The sequence below is a fragment of the Balaenoptera musculus genome, chromosome 6, assembly GCF_009873245.2.
Source record: "Balaenoptera musculus isolate JJ_BM4_2016_0621 chromosome 6, mBalMus1.pri.v3, whole genome shotgun sequence".
Taxonomy (NCBI): Eukaryota; Metazoa; Chordata; class Mammalia; order Artiodactyla; family Balaenopteridae; genus Balaenoptera; species Balaenoptera musculus.
In genome coordinates, this window is record NC_045790.1 from 112,935,527 (window position 1) to 112,952,694 (window position 17,168).

General features: G+C 55.7%; 1 pseudogene; it reads left to right on the forward strand.

Moving 5' to 3' along the window:
* The first annotated feature begins 5,568 nt into the window (after nucleotides 1-5,568).
* LOC118896428 lies at nucleotides 5,569-5,986 on the forward strand (annotated as a pseudogene).
* Nucleotides 5,987-17,168: the final 11,182 nt, after the last annotated feature.

The window sequence follows — 17,168 nt, forward strand, 5'->3', positions numbered from 1 at the left end:
TGATGGCATGTGCACCATCACAGTATCACACAGAGTAGGTCACTGCCCTAAACATCCCACCCCTGTGCCCCACCTGCTCACCCCTCCTCGCCCAGCCCCTGGCAATCATCTCGGGGATTGTGCCTTTGGTGTTGCATCTGAGAAGTCACTGCCATACTCAGGGTCCTCTGGATTTTCTCCTAGGTTATATTCTGGGAGTTTTATAGCTTCACATTTTACATTTGGGTCTATGACCCATTTTGAGTTAATGCTATGAAGGATGTGATGTCTGTGTCTACATTCTTTTTTTTTTTGCGTGTGAATGTCCAGGGCTCCTCTTTAAAAACCCAGCCTGTCCTGGCGAGAGTAGCTCATGTGCTTGCTTGTGACGCCTGTGCTTGGGGCGTTTTACTCCCAGGCCAGCCTGGTGCCCGTGAGTCCTGCAGAAAAGATCAGACTGCCCTGTGCTGGGCACCACTGGTGAGGGGGCACCCGTGCCCTGGTCTCTGCCCCTCAGGAGGCCACTGGCTCCCAGAGGACTGATGAGGAATGTCGGCCCCCATCACCAGCCGTCCCCCCAGTTTCTCGCCCACTCAGAGTCACTGGGGCGGGGGACACGAGAAAGGCAAGTGCTTTCAGGCCACCCTTCCTTGTTCTCATTACTGTCGGGGCAGGTGGCCCAAGGCCCTGCACAGACCCGTGTGCTGATAATGTTGCTAGCAGGGTCGAGACCAGGCTGCTCCTGAACTTCCTGTGTATCTCCTCTTGGTGGGGCCGGACCTTGGGGCCTTGCAGAGGCCGAGGCGGTCAGGGCCCAGCCCCCGCCTTCAGGGAGGGTCTGGTGGGGAAAGAGGCAGCCGTGGTGCAGCCTGCCAGGCCCGTGAGAGGGACTCAAGCGGGCAGGGGCACAGACGTGCACAGCAAAGCCAGTCTGGAGAGTTGGAAAGGCATCCTGGGGGAGGCATCATCCAAGCGGAGATTTACAGGACAGGGAAGAATTCACCGCAGGTATCAGTGAGGGGAAAGGGGGACAAGGGGCGTTTTCAGGGCAACGGGGACCAGCCAGAGCTGGTGTGACGTCATGCGGTGCTGTGATGACTCCAGCAGAGGCCACCAGGGACACGCTGTGCTTGAACCAGGTGGGCTCGTTGCTGCCGGCGTGGGGAGTGCACACCTTGGGGACCACGGGTGTCTCCACGACAGGTCTTAGAATGGACTCGGGCCTGTGGTGGGTGATTTTCAGGGGGATTCAAGGAAGGGGGATCTGCTCTGGCTTGGGGGCTATCAGGAAGCGGCTGGGGGTTTTTGATCACAAGGCAGATAATGGAAAGGAAGGCTGGAGGGCCTGGGGTGCCGAGCTGAGGAGCTCGGGGCAGTGAGGGTCCCTGGGGGCTTCCGGCTGATCAGAGCTGGGAGATCTCGGAGGGCATCAGAAACCCACTTCCCTCTGGGGCGGAGACCCAGGCCTGGGACCTCCTGAAACCCAGGAGCCCAGACCCCTCAGCCGTTTGGGTTCTGGGAGTTGGAAGGAAGAGAAACACACTCTCAGAGCCTGTTTCCATCCAGCTGCCCGGGCCCTGCCCTCCACCTTGGCCACTCAGCTTGTGGCACCTGCCCAAGCTCAGGGCCTGGCGGTGCAGTGGTGAGCTGGACAGGTCGCTACCCTTCCTGAGGCCCTGGCCAAGCCTCTGTGTGGCTCCTTCACACTTAATTCCTACATCTTTTTATTTATTTCATTTTAAGTGTATTTTTCGAGGTTGAAAACACTGTCTAGTGTAGACCATAGTTAATTGGTCCAGCTAGTGTGGTTCCTAGCCCAGCTGGGATCTCCTGTTCTAGAAATTCATGGGCGGAGGATGGCTAGGCCCGGGCCTGTCCTGAGCGTGGCCATGCTGGGGGCCCAGGGTGTTTTCCAACTTTAACTCCCTCTGCTCCAGCCCCATCCCCCCATGTACCCGGGGCCCAGACTCACATCCTCCCTCCCCCCATCCCCCCACCCCTTTCTTTCCCTTCGTATAAAAAACAGAAGTGGTTGGAACAGAATGAAATCACACGTCTTTGGCACTAGGCACTGTTTATGACACCCAGAGTCTCATTCTTGCCATTCCCACGAGGGCAGGGGACATTTGCTCCATTTTACAGATGAGAACACTGAGGCTGGGGTTGAGGGCTCAGTGCTCAGGGCTGTCTTTCCACGCCTCGCCGCATCCTGAAAAGAGCTCATGCTTCATCCGAGTCTGAACTAGGACAACTGGGGCACCTCTTTCACCCCAGAACCTCCAGCACCCCATTTTGCCCTTTTAGGGGGCATTTGGGGGAAATTGTCTCGTCCCCTCCAAAGTCCCCCTGGAGGCAGCAGGAGGCAAGGGATGGTCAGGGCTGCCACGGGGGCCGGAGGGAAGCAGCCTAACTCCATGTGTCCAGCAGCCGTTCCCTCCAATTAGCAGGAATGGGCAGGCGCTGCCCACAAGAGCCCCTGGTGATTAGAAGGTCACTGTGGAGTTCCCTCTCTTAATTACATTTGGGTGACGGCCACAGCCGCGAAAGAGCCAGGGAGTGACCCTCTGCCCCTGGGGAAGTGCATCCATGTAGAAGAAAAAGAGAGAGGTCCACGGCCTCGAACATGGGGACATTGCACCGTCTTTGCTGCCTTGTGCCTAGCTGCCCCACCCGGGGTGGGCATGCATCCGGGTACTTCAGGGCTACTTGAGGTATGAACCTCATGGTTGTGCCTGTGGGTGCCCTGGCTGGGCACCTCTTGGTGGCTGACCTATCTTTCCAGGTCCTGTTTGCAGACTGGGATCTGAGCCCCGAGCTGCAGGAACCCAAGGGGCGAAACTTATTGGAACAAGCCATGGGTTGCTGTGGACACCTTGATGCATGAACCAGGCTCGCAGGATCCTGTAATCACATGGATCCCTGTTCAGAACCCAGCATGTGCTGGGTGCTTCCTGTGCACTGACACTTGTCTTTCCAAAAGCTGGCATTGTTGTTGATGCCCAAGGTCACCCAGCTTGTGGTTGATGAGCACCAGAGTCAAGTCCACGTTTGTGTGGCCCTGAAGCCTGTGTTCTTCTCTTGATGCACTGCACAGTCAGTGGAAGAGCCCTGTCCTTGGGAGCGGAGAGTCCTGTTTAATTCCCATGCCTGCCATTTGCTGGCTTTGAGACCTTGGGCAAAGAAGCACCCTCCTCTGAGGGCCGTGCTATGACCCCTAATAGGATACATGCCAGAATCTGATCGTGGGGGTATATGTGAGAGAGCACACGTAAACATGCTTTAGAAACTGCTCTGCAAGTGCTGGTGTGTATGAGGAAGCAATCCAGGACTCACAGCTCTGATTCACAGGTCTGATCTTGGAGCCCAGAGGGACCACAAGAGATGATGTAGGGCCCCGGAAATTCAATCCAACAGGATGGGCCGGGCTAGACTAACACCAGGGCTTCAAACTCCAAACTTGACTCTCTCCACTCCTCTGGTGTTAGTGTGCCCTGAGGAGCCAGCACCTCTGCTGGGAGGCCTCCAACCACCCATCCATCCATCATCCACCCACCCATCCATCCATCCATCCATCCATCCCTCCATCCATCCATCCATCTATCCATCCATCTAATATCCATCCATCTATCCATCCATCCATCCATCATCCACCTATTCGTCCGCCCACCCATCCATCCATCCATCCAGCATCCATCATATACCCACCCATCCATCCATCCATCCAGCCATCAATCATATACCCATCCATCCATCCAGCCAGCCATCCATCATATACCCATCCATCCATCCATCCATCCAGCCATCCACCATATACCCATCCATCCATCCATCCATCCATCCATCTATCCATCCATCCATCCATCCATCCACCCAATATCCATCTACCATCTATCATTCATGCATTATCCATTCATTCATCCATCCACCTATTCGTCCATCCATCCATCCATCCATCCATCCATCCATCTAATATCCAACCATCTATCCATCCATCCATCCACCTATTCGTCCATCCATCCATCTATCCATCCATCCATCATCCATCCATCTACTTATCCATTCCTCAGGCACTAATCAAGCAGTTATTTTGTGCCAAGAGACAAGGCAGCCAGCACAACCAGACCGGGCCCTGCTTAGAATCTAGTGGGTGAGAGGCATCTCTTGGGCCATCATATAAATACAGCTGTAATATTCACTTTGGCAAGTTTCAACAGGATAAAGGCTCAGATGGCCTGGTGGGTGTCCCGGCTCCTGGGACTTTGAGCAAGTTACAAGCTTCTCTGTGCTTCAGTTTCCTCACCTGTAAACGCAAAATAACTATAGTGCTGACCTTATATGTCTCTTATGAGGTGCTGGTGCCTTTGTGAGCATGATGTTCTCGGAAGAATGTCTAAGTGTTTTTCTACTACTGCAACTATTATCATCACTGCCATTTTTGCTACGGGCACTGTGAAGGATGGCTTGGAGATGTGAGGTCGAGGAACAGGAGGGGCTCTCGTTTCCTTCTGATATGGGTAGGGTAGGAAGCATGTTTGCTCCTAAGATCACCCAAACTCACCTATGTGAGTCCCTGGGGGCCTTGGTGAAGTTAGGTAGAGGTGACATGATAGGGCAAGGATGGGACCTCAGGGAGGGCGCCTAGGAATGGTGACCCCTTCACATGGCTCTTCATGTGCCAGACGTCATTTCATGTAATCACTCCCAACCTTCTGGAAGGTTCTAGTGCTATTCCCATTTTAAGATATAGGGACTGAGGCTCAGAGAGGTTAAGTAACCTGCCCAAGGACACAGCTAGTAGCCAGGACTCCCACCTGAACCACACGCTCTGCTGCTGGGCTCAGTGTTTTCCGTGCTTGGTCTGTGAGTGTCCTGGGGCTGCCCAAACAAAGGACCCAAAACTGGGGGGCTGAAAGCAACAGGAGTTTATCGTCTCCCAGTTCTGGAGGACAGAAGTCCAAAATCAAGGTGTCGGCAGGGCTGCGCTCCGTCCAGAGGCTTTGGGGGAGGGTCCTTCCTGCCTCTTCCAGCTCGTGGTGGCCCAGGTGTCCCTGGCTTGCGGTCGCACCCCTCCAGTCTCTGTTCCAACTTCATGTGGCTTCTCCTCTGTCTCCGTGTCTCTTATAAGGTCACTTGCCATCGGATTTAAGACCTACCCGGTTAATCTAGGATGATCTTCTCATCTCAAGATCGTTAACTTAATTACATCTGCAAAGACCTTTTCCCCAAACAAGGTCACAGTCACAGGTTCTGGGGGTAAGGACATGGACATACCTTTTGAGAACCCCCATTCAATCCACTACATTTGGGAACAGGTGAGATGTGTTCCCTATCCCAGGAAAAGCCTGCCAGAGGCTCTCTTATCCATGCTGGGAGGCTTAGGGTCCCCGGGGCCCTGCTGGGGAGATGGACGCCCTCTTGCTGTGAGCACACGGCCCCAACTTGGTTATTTTAGCCCCTCCAAGAGTTGCTCCTGCGTGGCCTCCCATCCTGCCTGCTTCCAGAGGGCAGGACACTCGTCTCTGTCATTTCTGTGGGCTCGTACCCCATGCTCGGCCTGGCATGCAGTCGGGGCAATCAACAGTCGGGCCCATGGCTAGGCGGCGGCTGCTGGCGTGCGGCTCCATGGATGCGCCACGGCTTCGGTAGGGACCGCTCCTGTCGACGGGTCTGAGCCTCGCCAGACCCTCCCCCAGGAGACCGCTGCAGTCGGCCAGCCCGTGCTCCTTGGTAACCACATGTGACCGAAAGGCCGTGATGAAAAATGCCAATATGTCAGAAGAGATGCAACAGGACTCGGGGGAGTGTGGTACTCAGGAACTGGAGAAATATGCTATAGAGAAGGATGTTGCTGCCCATATCAAGAAGGAGTTTGACAAGAAGTACAACCCTACCTGGCACTGCATCGTGGGGAGGAACTTTGGTAGTTATGTGACACATGAAACCAAACAAACACTTCATCTACTTCTACCTGAGCCAAGTGGCCATTCTCCTGTTCAAATCTGGTTAAAAGCACGGACTGGGCCACACACCCAGTGATCCATCCAAAAACAAGGACTGCAGCCTAGATTCCAAACACCAGAGACTGAAATCTTCAGCCTTGCCTAAGGGAACACCTCGATCTTTATTGTGTTGTTTTGTACAGGGCATTCTCTGTACTAGTTTGTTGTGGTTATAAAGCAATTAGCAAAACAAAACAAAAAACGAAAACAAAAACAAAACAAACAAAAAAAGTCGGGCCCCGGAAGGGAGGGACAGGGTCGATGCCAGAGTCTGGCGTCCACTCCGCCGTTGTGTGGAGGCCCCAGCAGGCCGCTCTGGGGACCCTGAGCCTCGAGCAGGTCCTGGCTGCCCCGTGGCCGGAGCCGAGCCGCTCAGCCTGGTCCATTAGCTCTTTTTACGTCGTGTCCTCTCCGTGGCATTGCCAGGGATGGCTGAGCAAACACTGGGCCAGGAGAACACTCTCAGGCCTGGAAATTCCAATAGCATTTCTTTCACGTGTCATAGCTGATTGGCAGTCGCTGCCGCTGATGGTTTCAGGGGGAAAAGAAAGTAATTTGGAGCAGGGAAATAGCTATTGACTGAGCAAGAAGTTACTACCACTGGGCTGTCTCTGCTTCCTCGGCTCCAATTTCCCTGCTGCCATCTGAACATTCCTGAGAGCTTTCCCACTTACCAGATGTGGTCACAGCTGTGCGGTCAACAGACCCTGCTTCCCAGGCCAGGACACCAAGGCCTGGTGGGCTCTCTGCACTTGCTTGGGGGTCCTGTAGGTTCTATCCCGGCGCCCACCTCTCCGATCCTCCTGAACTGTCGGGGGACGGGGGACCGCCCCACGCCCAGAGGCCTCGGCACCCAGGCAGCGCCCTGAGGTTTGACATGTGTAACTGGAAAGGCTGAATGCACATCTGTATCTGGACCTGATGGACATCACACTGTCGAATGAAACACCCAGAGAGTGGGAGCACGGACGCGGGTCTACGCCTCAACGTCTGCAAACCTGCAAGGGGGCCCAGGGAGGGAGCGGCACCGAAGCTGCAGAAGGTTCGAGCTGGGTAGGGGTCTGGAGAGACTTTTCATTTCTGCTCAGCTGGGTGGTTTGGATTTCCCCCCAGTGAGTTCCGATATCTTCATAGAGAGAAAAAACAGTGCTTTTATGAACGTAGCGTTCTTGCCCCTTGAGGGGCTGTGTCGAGGGCCGTGCCACCTTCAACCAGGTGAGCACGGCCGTGGGTGCCTGGCCGGGCTGTGATTAGGGGGAGGCGGTAGGGGGCTGGATGCACGGAGGGTCCTGCCGGAGGACAGGGGAAGGAAGGGAATCCAGGCCCTCCCCCATCACCCGCTGCCCCGCATCAGCTCCCTCTGGAAAGGGACCCAGGCTGTGCCCTGAGGTTTGACATCCGCGATTGGAAAGGAAGCCAGAGAAGTGAGTCACTAAAGCCCACTAGGACCTGTGGGCATGGCAGCCACAAGCCAGGAGGGCGGCCAGCAGGGAGGACCCAGGCTCAGGGAACCAGGAGGGCTCGTCTCTGGCCCCGTGGCAGACAGGGGCCCTGGGGGCCTCGCCTTGACCCCAGCCCGCTCTGGGCAGGACAGGGGCTGCCTCTGCCCCGACTGTGCTCTGCATCCCCCCAGCTTCCCTCTTCCGGTCCCAGCTGCCGTCAGTACGTGCTCACAGCCGCCACCTTCCGCCCTGGGCCACCTGGACCCTCCTGGTCCGAGGTTGCCGCCCCCTTGGGGGCCTGTGCCAGTGATGACCTGATGCAGGGCGTGTGGAGGCCTGTCCCCCTCACCTCAGTTCAGGCAACTCTGAGGTGGTGGCCTAGCCCCCGAGACCACCCCACCCACCAGCCCCACCCCGTGTGACCCGCGGAGTCTCGGCTGCTGCACCTTCACTGCAGGCCCGCCTTGTTCTCTGCCCACCTGCTGTCCTCAGCTCCTTACAGGGGGGCCTCCAGGGCCCACGCTCCTGCAGCCTGTTTCCTGGGAAGCACAGCTGGGACAGGCCCTCCCCGGGTGGGCAGGTTCCACTTTTCCTCTCCTCCCCAAGGGCACAGGCCCAGCCCGGGTTCCTGGCCCTGCCTGTCATGCAGGAGCTTCTGGAGACCCCAGGCTGCCCTAGGCCATGACCACCGGGACCCTGCCCGCCTGCTCTGTCGGTCTTCCAGATGGAGCCTCTTCCCTGCCTCCCCACGGGGATGGAGCTGCCAGGCCCCCGGCCCAGTCTGGAGGCCTGCGGGTGCTTGGTGGGCCGCCCGACCCTGGCAACCCAGACCCTCTGCAGCGAGCCTGGGGCACAGCTTCCCCACTCAGGGAGACTTAAGTCTGGGCCCAACTCGTAATCTAGTTGGGCAACGACCTTCCTGAGCCTTGGTCCCTCATCTGTAAGGGTGGGTACCCGGCTGGTGTGAGGGGTAAGGGAAACAGCCCATTAGAGCAGTTAGTACGTGCTCACTTAACGCCATGGGCCGGATCGGATGGTGCTGTCCCTCTGCAACAGCCCTGTCACTGTCCCGATGGAACCTCTGGCCTCATCACCTGAGGCTGGTGTCCGGGGTGGTCCTGTCTCACAGCCTCCTGCACCTGGGCAGGGCCGTGGAGGGGCGGCGGGCCCGGGGCTGCGCTGGGGGACCCTGCCCCACGTCAGGCGGGCGCTGGGTGTTGCTGTGTCTGCTCCCAGCGCTCCTCTCCTCGGGACGGAGCAGACAGCATTGTCAACCCCACTCAGGCCCAGGCTACCCAAACCCAGCCGAGCGTGCGCGGAACAGGGAGCAGTTCCTCCCAGCAGCTGGCGCGGCCCCAGGCTGGCATCTCCCGGGCCGAGTGATGCTGATTAACAGGAAATGATGCACAGGCAAAGGGAACAGGCAAAGTGCCGACCTGCTGCCCCGGCGCCCGAGCTCGTCATCCAGGCCTGGTCCCTGGGACGCGAGGATGTGGAGCTGGCTTCCTGCACCCACAGCTGTCTTCCTTCAGGGGCTTCCTCGGGGCCTCTGGGGCTCAGCATGGGAACCAGGATTCCAGGTGGGATTTATCATATATCTTATACACGACGGAGGCCCAGAGAGGCAGGTCTCGCCCAGGTGCCCAGGTTCTCAGCTCCAAGAGCCCTCTCTGCTGGGGAGGCCGCTCTGCTCTGCTTCCCCAAAAGACTCTCCATTTGCTCAGACCAGACCATCCTTCTCTTTACTTGCCTTGACTTGCCCTCCCTCTGGCCATCTCCAAAAAAGACCCTGTACCAGTTTATTGCACCAGTAACGCAGGTCAAAATGGAAAAGCTAGACGATCCTGAGAATTGAAAGAAGGAGGGGAAAAAATCCTCCCAAACCCCTTATCTGGAAGTAGCCCCTGTGTATAATTCAGCGACCGCTCTCCCACGTACGTGAGGCATATCATTTTACAGTATCCACATTTGCTGTTTGTTACCTGTTAATTTCACTCAACAGTTTATCGTGAACACACATCTATGTCAATAGATGCGTTTCTACCACATTGTGTTAAGTTGCTATTTGTGCAGTGTTCTAGTGAATGCATGCACCGTAATTTATTCAAAGCCCTCTCACTTGACACTTAAATGTCTTTTTTAAAGTATGAAAACATTTATGTGTACGTCCTTAATTATTTCCTTAGGAAAAAATTCCTAGAAGTGGAATTGCTAGGTAAGAGGGTATATGTGTATATACATTTCTTTTTTCAGAATAAATACGTTATTACTGAATAGTGATTTTTTAAAAAAAAAAAACAGGTTTATTGAGATATAATTCATGTGCCATACAATTCAGTGATTTTTAGTGTATTCACAGAGTTGTGCAAGCACCACGATCAATTGGAGAACATTTCGTTGCCCCTAAGGAGCCCCCGTTCCCACCAGCACTCCCTTCCATTGCCTGCCCCAGCCCCCGGCTGCCACTAATCTGCTTTCTGTCTTGATGGAGTTGCCTCTTCTACAAGTGGAATCACAATACGTGGGGGAGAGTGCCTGGGTCCCTCCACCAGCACCCTGTTCTTGAGGTCACCCACACTGTAAGATGGATTGGAACTTCACTCTTTGGTGTTGCTTGGTAATACCCACTGGAGGCGGCATGTATGTTATCTGGCTTTTCATAAGCACCGGGCATGGCGCTCCCCAAGGGCAGCATCCGTTCCGACCCCCAGCAGGAGTTGGGAGTTTCCAGGTCTCAGGGAGGATTCTGGGACTCTGTCCTTGTCCCCATGCCTGGCTGGGGGCGTCTGCCCTGGGGTCTTGGCCGGAGGGCAGATCGCAGACGCTGTCACAGCTGGGGTCAGCCGGAGCCCAGGGGAGGCAGTAACGATCTTCAGGCTGTCACAACAGTCTTTAAAATGTCTTCAAACCAGAGGAATTTTAATTTACCTTAATTAAAAAATGGCATAGAGCAGCTTTTTTTTTTCTCTTTTTTTTGGTGTTAGAAAAATTGATGTCAATCTCACATCCAACACACAATGAAAGGTTGGATACCTTTTATTTTTTATTTATTTTAAAAAATTTATTTGTTTATTTATTTATTTATTTTTGGCTGTGTCGGGTCTTCGTTGCTGCGCGCGGGCTTTCTCTAGTTGCGGCGAGCAGGGGCTACTCTTCGCTGTGGTGCGCGGGCTTCTCATTGCGGTGGCTTCTCCTGTTGCGGAGCACGGGCTCTAGGCACGCGGGCTTCAGTAGTTGTGGCTCGTAGGCTCTAGAGCACAGGCTCAGTAGTTGTGGCGCACGGGCTTAGCTGCTCCGCGGCATGTGGGATCTTCCCGGACCAGGGCTCGAACCCGTGTCCCCTGCATTGGCAGGCGGATTCTTAACCGCTGCGCCACCAGGGAAGCCCTACTTTGTAAAAAGCGCGGTTGCTATGACAGTAAGGAAGAGGCCATTAATATTTTCCGCATCGTGGGGGACTGAGAAACTGCCCCCTCTCCTTTGGGTTGGTCCTTGCCCGGCAGGTTTTGGGGGAGCAGGGACTGCCTCCCCTAGGCCCATAGTGACACCCCCGCCCACCACTGCCTAGACTGACGCCTGGGTCCCACTCCTTGGGTCATGCGTTGCCACCGGCAGCCTTCCTCTGGCGATGGAAGCTCTGGTCTGCCTCAACCAGCCCCGCCTCTGGCCACCTTTGCTCTGCCGGGGGGTTCGCAGCTCCTGGCCTTGGCATCCCATGTGGGCTCTGCTGGAGAAACTCGTAATAATAAAACCCTCAGCATTGATTGTTGGCTCTCTATCAGCTGCTACACGAGTCCCACGTCCTCCCTAGCATGGGCAGGAAGCAAGGCCCTAAGGAAGGACATGGCAAAGTGTATTCCTGCCCCAGAACTCTGATCTCACCTGGAGTCATCTAGAGCCATCCCACCTGAAGCCATCCTACCTGAAGCCATCCCGCCTGGAGCCATCCTTGCCCTGAGAAAGACAGGCTCCTGGCCTCCAGTGAGCTCTCGGCTTTAGTGGAGACAAGGCATCACACAGGGCCCCGCCTGTCCTTGTGGCGCCATCCTATCCTGCACGCCCACTGTGACTGGAGCTGGCTGAGGACCCCTGGCTGGAGGAGAGGGCTCTTGGCTGCTGGCCGAGCAACGGGGAGGGAAGGGTCAGGGGTGGGAAGTGGCTGAGGGCTACTCCAGGGTCAAGAATGGCACTGCTGCAGGCTGTGGAACAGATGCGACAGGCCCCTCAGGGAACACAGCTGAAATACAACCGAAGGGGCATCCCTGAACCCCACCTCCCAGGGACAAATGGCCTCCCCCAGGTGAGATCCCATAAGCTCTCTATACTCACAAGAATTTCTCTCTTTTCTTAAAGTGGATCAAGAAAAGGACCACATCTGTAACCAAACCGCATGCCCCTCTGGAGAAGTCCACTACCTCAGTAAATAGGTGGCTCTGAGCCATGGCCCTGACCCTGCCACAGGGGAAGGAGTCCCGTCTGACATTGGCCATACAAGGAAAGGTACATACAGACCTCTGCTCTCCGGTTGGGGCTTGGGTGCGATGAATATTTCATACCCCAAGAAGCCGCTGACATTTTGCTGGATGGCTTCAATTAGCTCCAGAACCTCCTTCTCATACTAATAATCAGCTTGCTTATCATAATGGTTTATTAATCTATTTCCCACTGTGAAGTCATACGGTGTGTTTCACAGATACCTCCTGCTGCCGCCTTGATTGGATGGAAATGACTTGGGCGCTGCAGTTCTCGGAGGACTGGGGTGGGGAGTGGGCTTGCAGTTCTGGGGTGTTTCTCTGTGTTCCCGGAGGCTAAGGGGGCCCTTCTGGGTGGACCATGGGGACATGAGGCCACGAGTGGTGGCTGGGTTTTCTCTTTTCTGGCTGTGGCTGTTGGGGCCATCCTGCGATTCCCCAAAGGGGGACCGGGGAGCATTGGGAAATCCTTTAGAAGAAATTTCTAAATGGACAATTTGAGATGGGTTTAGGTAGAAGGAGAGATGGGAGGTGGTAGAATAGTTTGGGTGGGCATTTTTTTTTTCAAAAAGGATTTTTATGTAAAGGCTGCTATAGCCTGTGTCATGTGACCTGTCATCCTGGACCAGGATGGATGCCTGACCCCAAGGCAGCCACCAATAGACTTGCCAGTGGCTAGGAGTTGGCCCAGTGCTACAGCGATGCCTACCAGGGCTGGCCTGCCCACTGCAGGTGTCATCTTTCTAGGGCATGGCATACGGAGCCAGGAGCTGGTCCCACTGGGGGCAGAGGGTGTGGGGCTCCCCCTCGGGGCTGCTTGGCAATTCTCAGGCAAGAAAGTTTTCTTTGCTGGCTGGTGCCAGCTCTCCTGTCGGGGAGGAAACTGTTTTCACTGGGGAACACACCTGAATGAGCTGCTTGGGGAGGGAGAGCTCTGCTCAGGGATGGCTGGGGGGTGTGGGGGGTTGGGGAAGGGAGGGGGGAAGCTGACAGAAGACTGAGCTGCTCCGGGCCAGGCTGGGGTCCAAGCACATAAATGTGGCCAAGGAGATGCTTTCTTCACTTGAAATCATTTCAAAATAAAAAGAAAAGTTGCACACTAGGACAGAGATTTTCTGTATATTACCCCGCCCAGCCTCCCTAACATCCCTACCTGATTGTAATACAATCAGCAAGGGGAAGATATTACCTTGCGTGTGAGACTCTTCCCTAAACCACAGACCTCGCTGCGGGCTCCCCAGTTTTCCACTGAAGTCCTTTCCCTGTTTCAGGATCCGATGTGGATCCCGCCCCAGACGCCCCCTTGCATTTTCTTGTCTGCTCTCCTGAACCCTCTGCCTGAGCTGTTCCCTCATTCTGTTCATGTCTCTGCCTTTGGGACAGTGCTGGTCGGTTATTTTATAGAATGTGCCCCAATTTGGGTTTGCCAACTATTTTTTTTTCACAATTAGATGGAGGCTCTGCATTTTGGGTGGGAATATGGGAGAAAGGAGGCGCCCTCCGCAGCTGTCATGTGGGGAGGACCTGTCTGTAGTCCTCTGTCTGTAGGTCTTACGTGGTGTTAACCTTGATCCCTCCATCAAACTGGTGTTTGTTGGGTTTCTCTACTGCAAAGTTACTATTTTTAAAAGTTACTGGAATGTTACTATTTTTCTCTTCGTAACTAATAAATATCTTTGAGGGAAGTAATTGGAGACTTTACAATTCATTCCTTTTCCTTAAACTTTTGTTCATGATTTTGAGCTGCCATTGGTGGGTCTTGCTGGCAGCGATGTGCTCACGGGATATTCAGTTTCCCTCATTCCATCTACATGTGTTAATTAGAATTCTTCTCTAGGGAAGATGTGTCCCTTCTCTTCCACTTAATTATTTATCCAGTTATTTGTTAATGCTGGTATGGACTCGCAGACATTCCCTTTGTTATGGGTGAATGTAACACTCCCGGTGTTTATCTTCTTGCCCAGACTGCTCCAGCAGTGGGGAGCTCCTTCATTTATTTGGCTCCCTGCCCTGTCCTCATGCCCCGCCCCCTTCACTTCCTGACATCACAGGATGCTCCAGGCGCTTGCCCTGCTCTACCCTGGAATCAGGCTCTTCACCAGGGAGACCAAGAGGATTCTAGAAAAGGAAGTCAGATGTCAGCTTTGCATCTCCTGCTGTGCAGTTTCCAGCGCCCCCTCTTCTGCCCTTGTCATTACCCTGCGTCACCAGCGAAAGTCCCCACCTTCTGTCTCAGTCTCGGGGGTGGTGTGTTGCAGGGTTGGGGGGTGTGTCCCTCATTGGGTTTGGCAGAGGGCAGAGAGAAGGAAGCAGGTCAGGGCCGGTGGTGACGTAGAATGGATCTAGATGGGGACTCATCTTGGCTAACGGATGGCCGGTGGGAGCCGGGGGAGGCCGGTGGGCCTGGTGGAAGCAGGAAATGGAGTCAGAGAAACCTGGCCCACTGCCGAGCCCCTCAGAGAGTGCACTGGATTGACCTCGGGCTGGGTGGGGTCTGAGTGACTGTATCCAGACTGTAGACAAGTGGCGTGGCTGAGGAAAAGCAGGAACGTCCCCCCTCACCCCACTGCCTGTGAACACTATTCTACGCCCAGCTGCTTGGGCCCTGCATCTACGCTCTGCACGGGCACTCCCTGCTAAGTTCTCCTGGCTCCTTAGTGTCCAGCCGTCCACAGCATAGGCTCTGCCCTGACCTATGCTCAACCTTGGACTCCAGCTATGGAGAACTCTGCACCCAGGCTGGGGGATGACCTTGACTCTGAGCCCAGACCAACAAGACACTCAACTCATCACTGCTCCCCGATCCAGATAGAGCCCCTGAGCCCTGCCCATAGCTACACTCTGACCCTTGATTTTGCTTGTGGAACAGTAAGTCCCTCTCATTTGCAAAACCTTCCACAAGCCCCTGAGCCCTTTCCTCATATAGCCGTGAGCACACACCTGAGGGCACATAGCTGAGTGCACACACCACTGAGCTCATGTCTGCGCACTGCTCCATGGGAAGCTCTGTGCCGTCTTACTCCTTGCTGGTGTCTTAGGTACCCCCATCACACCTGTCCTTACGCCAGCCCATAGCCCCTCCTGACAGCTGGCTCCTGCCCTCACCTCCCACCCATGTCAGCAGATCACCCCCCATTCCCTCCCCCTACAGGTCCCGGGAGCTCATCCCTGTAACCAATTTCCTTCCTCACTGTTGGTGAGTTGCATCTGCCTGTTTGTGCCAGGCTGCAGCTCTTGGCAAAGGCCATCCATAAAAGCCAAGTTGCTCCCGACAGCATGATGTCCTGATGGCTTTCCTCCTCTGGGGCTGCACTGGGAGACAGGAACAGTGTGGCCTGGCCGTCCAGAGGATGGAGGCTGAGGGGAGGGTCCAGTCTTGTCGGGACCAGATTAAGGGTGCCGTGGGTTTGGCATGTACTCCCAAACACCAGGGCTTGTACTTGGGACCCGGCTGGAAGCTCAGTCTCCGAGTTTGCAGGGAGAAAGTTTGGAGAGGGGGTTGGGAAGGAAGCCCAGGATTTGGATTTGGCGAGCAGCCGCCACTCTCTGGCCAAGAGGACATGGTGGGTCCTCACCTTCCTGAGCTTTGGTCTGTCCACCTGTACGTGGAGCTGTGTGTCTAGGCTGCTGCCGTGAGGGAGGAGCACGTGGGCAGGAGCCTGAGGCCCGGTGGCCGTTGATTTGGGTGCCCTGCCCCGTGCTGTGCGCAGAGGGTACCCTGCCCGAGGGGGCTCTGCATGGGCAGGGCTGGGGGGCCGGGTTGGACCAAGGCATGGCGGCCCCTCCGTTCTCCCTGCTCCCACGCAGGCGGGGCCCTCTGGTCCCCTCCGGCCTGGGCCACAGTGAGACCCTCTGCCCCGTCTTCCTGCTCCCATACCCGCCTGCTTCTCACGACCCCATCGCAGCCCGGGCGAGCTTTGTCTAGCACAGCAGCTCTCCAGGTGTGGTCCCCGTGCCAGCAGCACTAGCTGGAAACCTGTTAGAAATGCACATTCTCAGGCCCCTCCCAGGCCTGCTGGCTCAGAGGCCTGGGGTGGAGCCAGCACTCTGGGGGTTCCTCCACACACTTGGGTGTGAGAAGGGTGCTCCGCTCAAGTCGGATCAGCTGAGTCCCCCGTCGGCGCTCCCTGTGGGTTCTCAACACAGCGGAGACACGCAGGATGTTTACGAGCACTTACTGTGGGTAGGGAGTCTGCTCAGTGCCTGTTAAAGTCTTACAAAGAGCGTGCAAAATAGATGCTGTGTATTTCCCCATTTTCCCAGGTGGACGGAGGTGCAGCCCCTCCCTCGGGTGACCCAGTGTCTCTCCTGTCCCCCTGGGAGCCGGCATCAGCAGCAGGGAAGGCACCGGTCCCACGTGTCCGCTCCATCTGCCAAGGGCTGCCCACCTTCCCTGCTGCCCCCCCGCCCCCGCCACCGACGTTCACCCGCATGGCACAGGAGGATGGGTTTAGGGTGGCATTTTGTTTCCCCACGCAGCCCGGAGAGACAGCCTCACGAGGACTCCTCAGAGTCGCAGGCATTTAAATTGCCATTTTATTTAAATTTATGCCCGAGGATACAGGCAGAGAAAGGGCCATTTCAAAGTCAGTTCCTGCTTTACGGCTTTATGGGTGATGCGTCGGGCAGCTGGTGAAAATATCTTGCCGCTCGCAGCACAAGAAGAGGATCACGTGGGTGGCGTGGGCTTTGGCTGTTTGGGGAAGAAATTCCGCCTCTCAGCCTGGGAGCCCTTGCTGAGCACAGTCCTTCCCCCAGACTCAGCCCTGATCCAGGCTTCAGGCTCAGCCCTCACTGCTTCCTACCCTAGTTCCAGACTGAGCCCTCTTCCTTCTCCAGGCTGAGCCCTGATCCCAGCCCAGACTCAGCTCCAACCTGGCCTGCATTAATTCCTTTATAAAGTCATGCCATCGCTTATGAGGCTGGTAGATTTAACTAGAACTCTCACGGTTTCACACACCTCTTTGGGCTGACGTACTGTGCAGAAGGCATGGCTCCGAATGCATCATGGTTCAAGGTAGCTGACCTCCGCAGCTGGAGGAACATCTGCCCACATACTGGGAGCGGATGGGGATAGAAATGGTAGGCGGCTCCTGACACCTCCTCGTGCACAGAACGGTATCCTGGCTGTGGCAGCTGGGAGCCCCCGGGGGGGGAAGCCCAGCCTGGGTTCCAGGCCGCTGGGTTGACCCCTGCTCCCTCAGGCGACTTCACTGAGTCTCCTAAATTCCTGCAGTTTCTCTCTAATTTAATTCGGGGCTCAGACTCCGCATCCT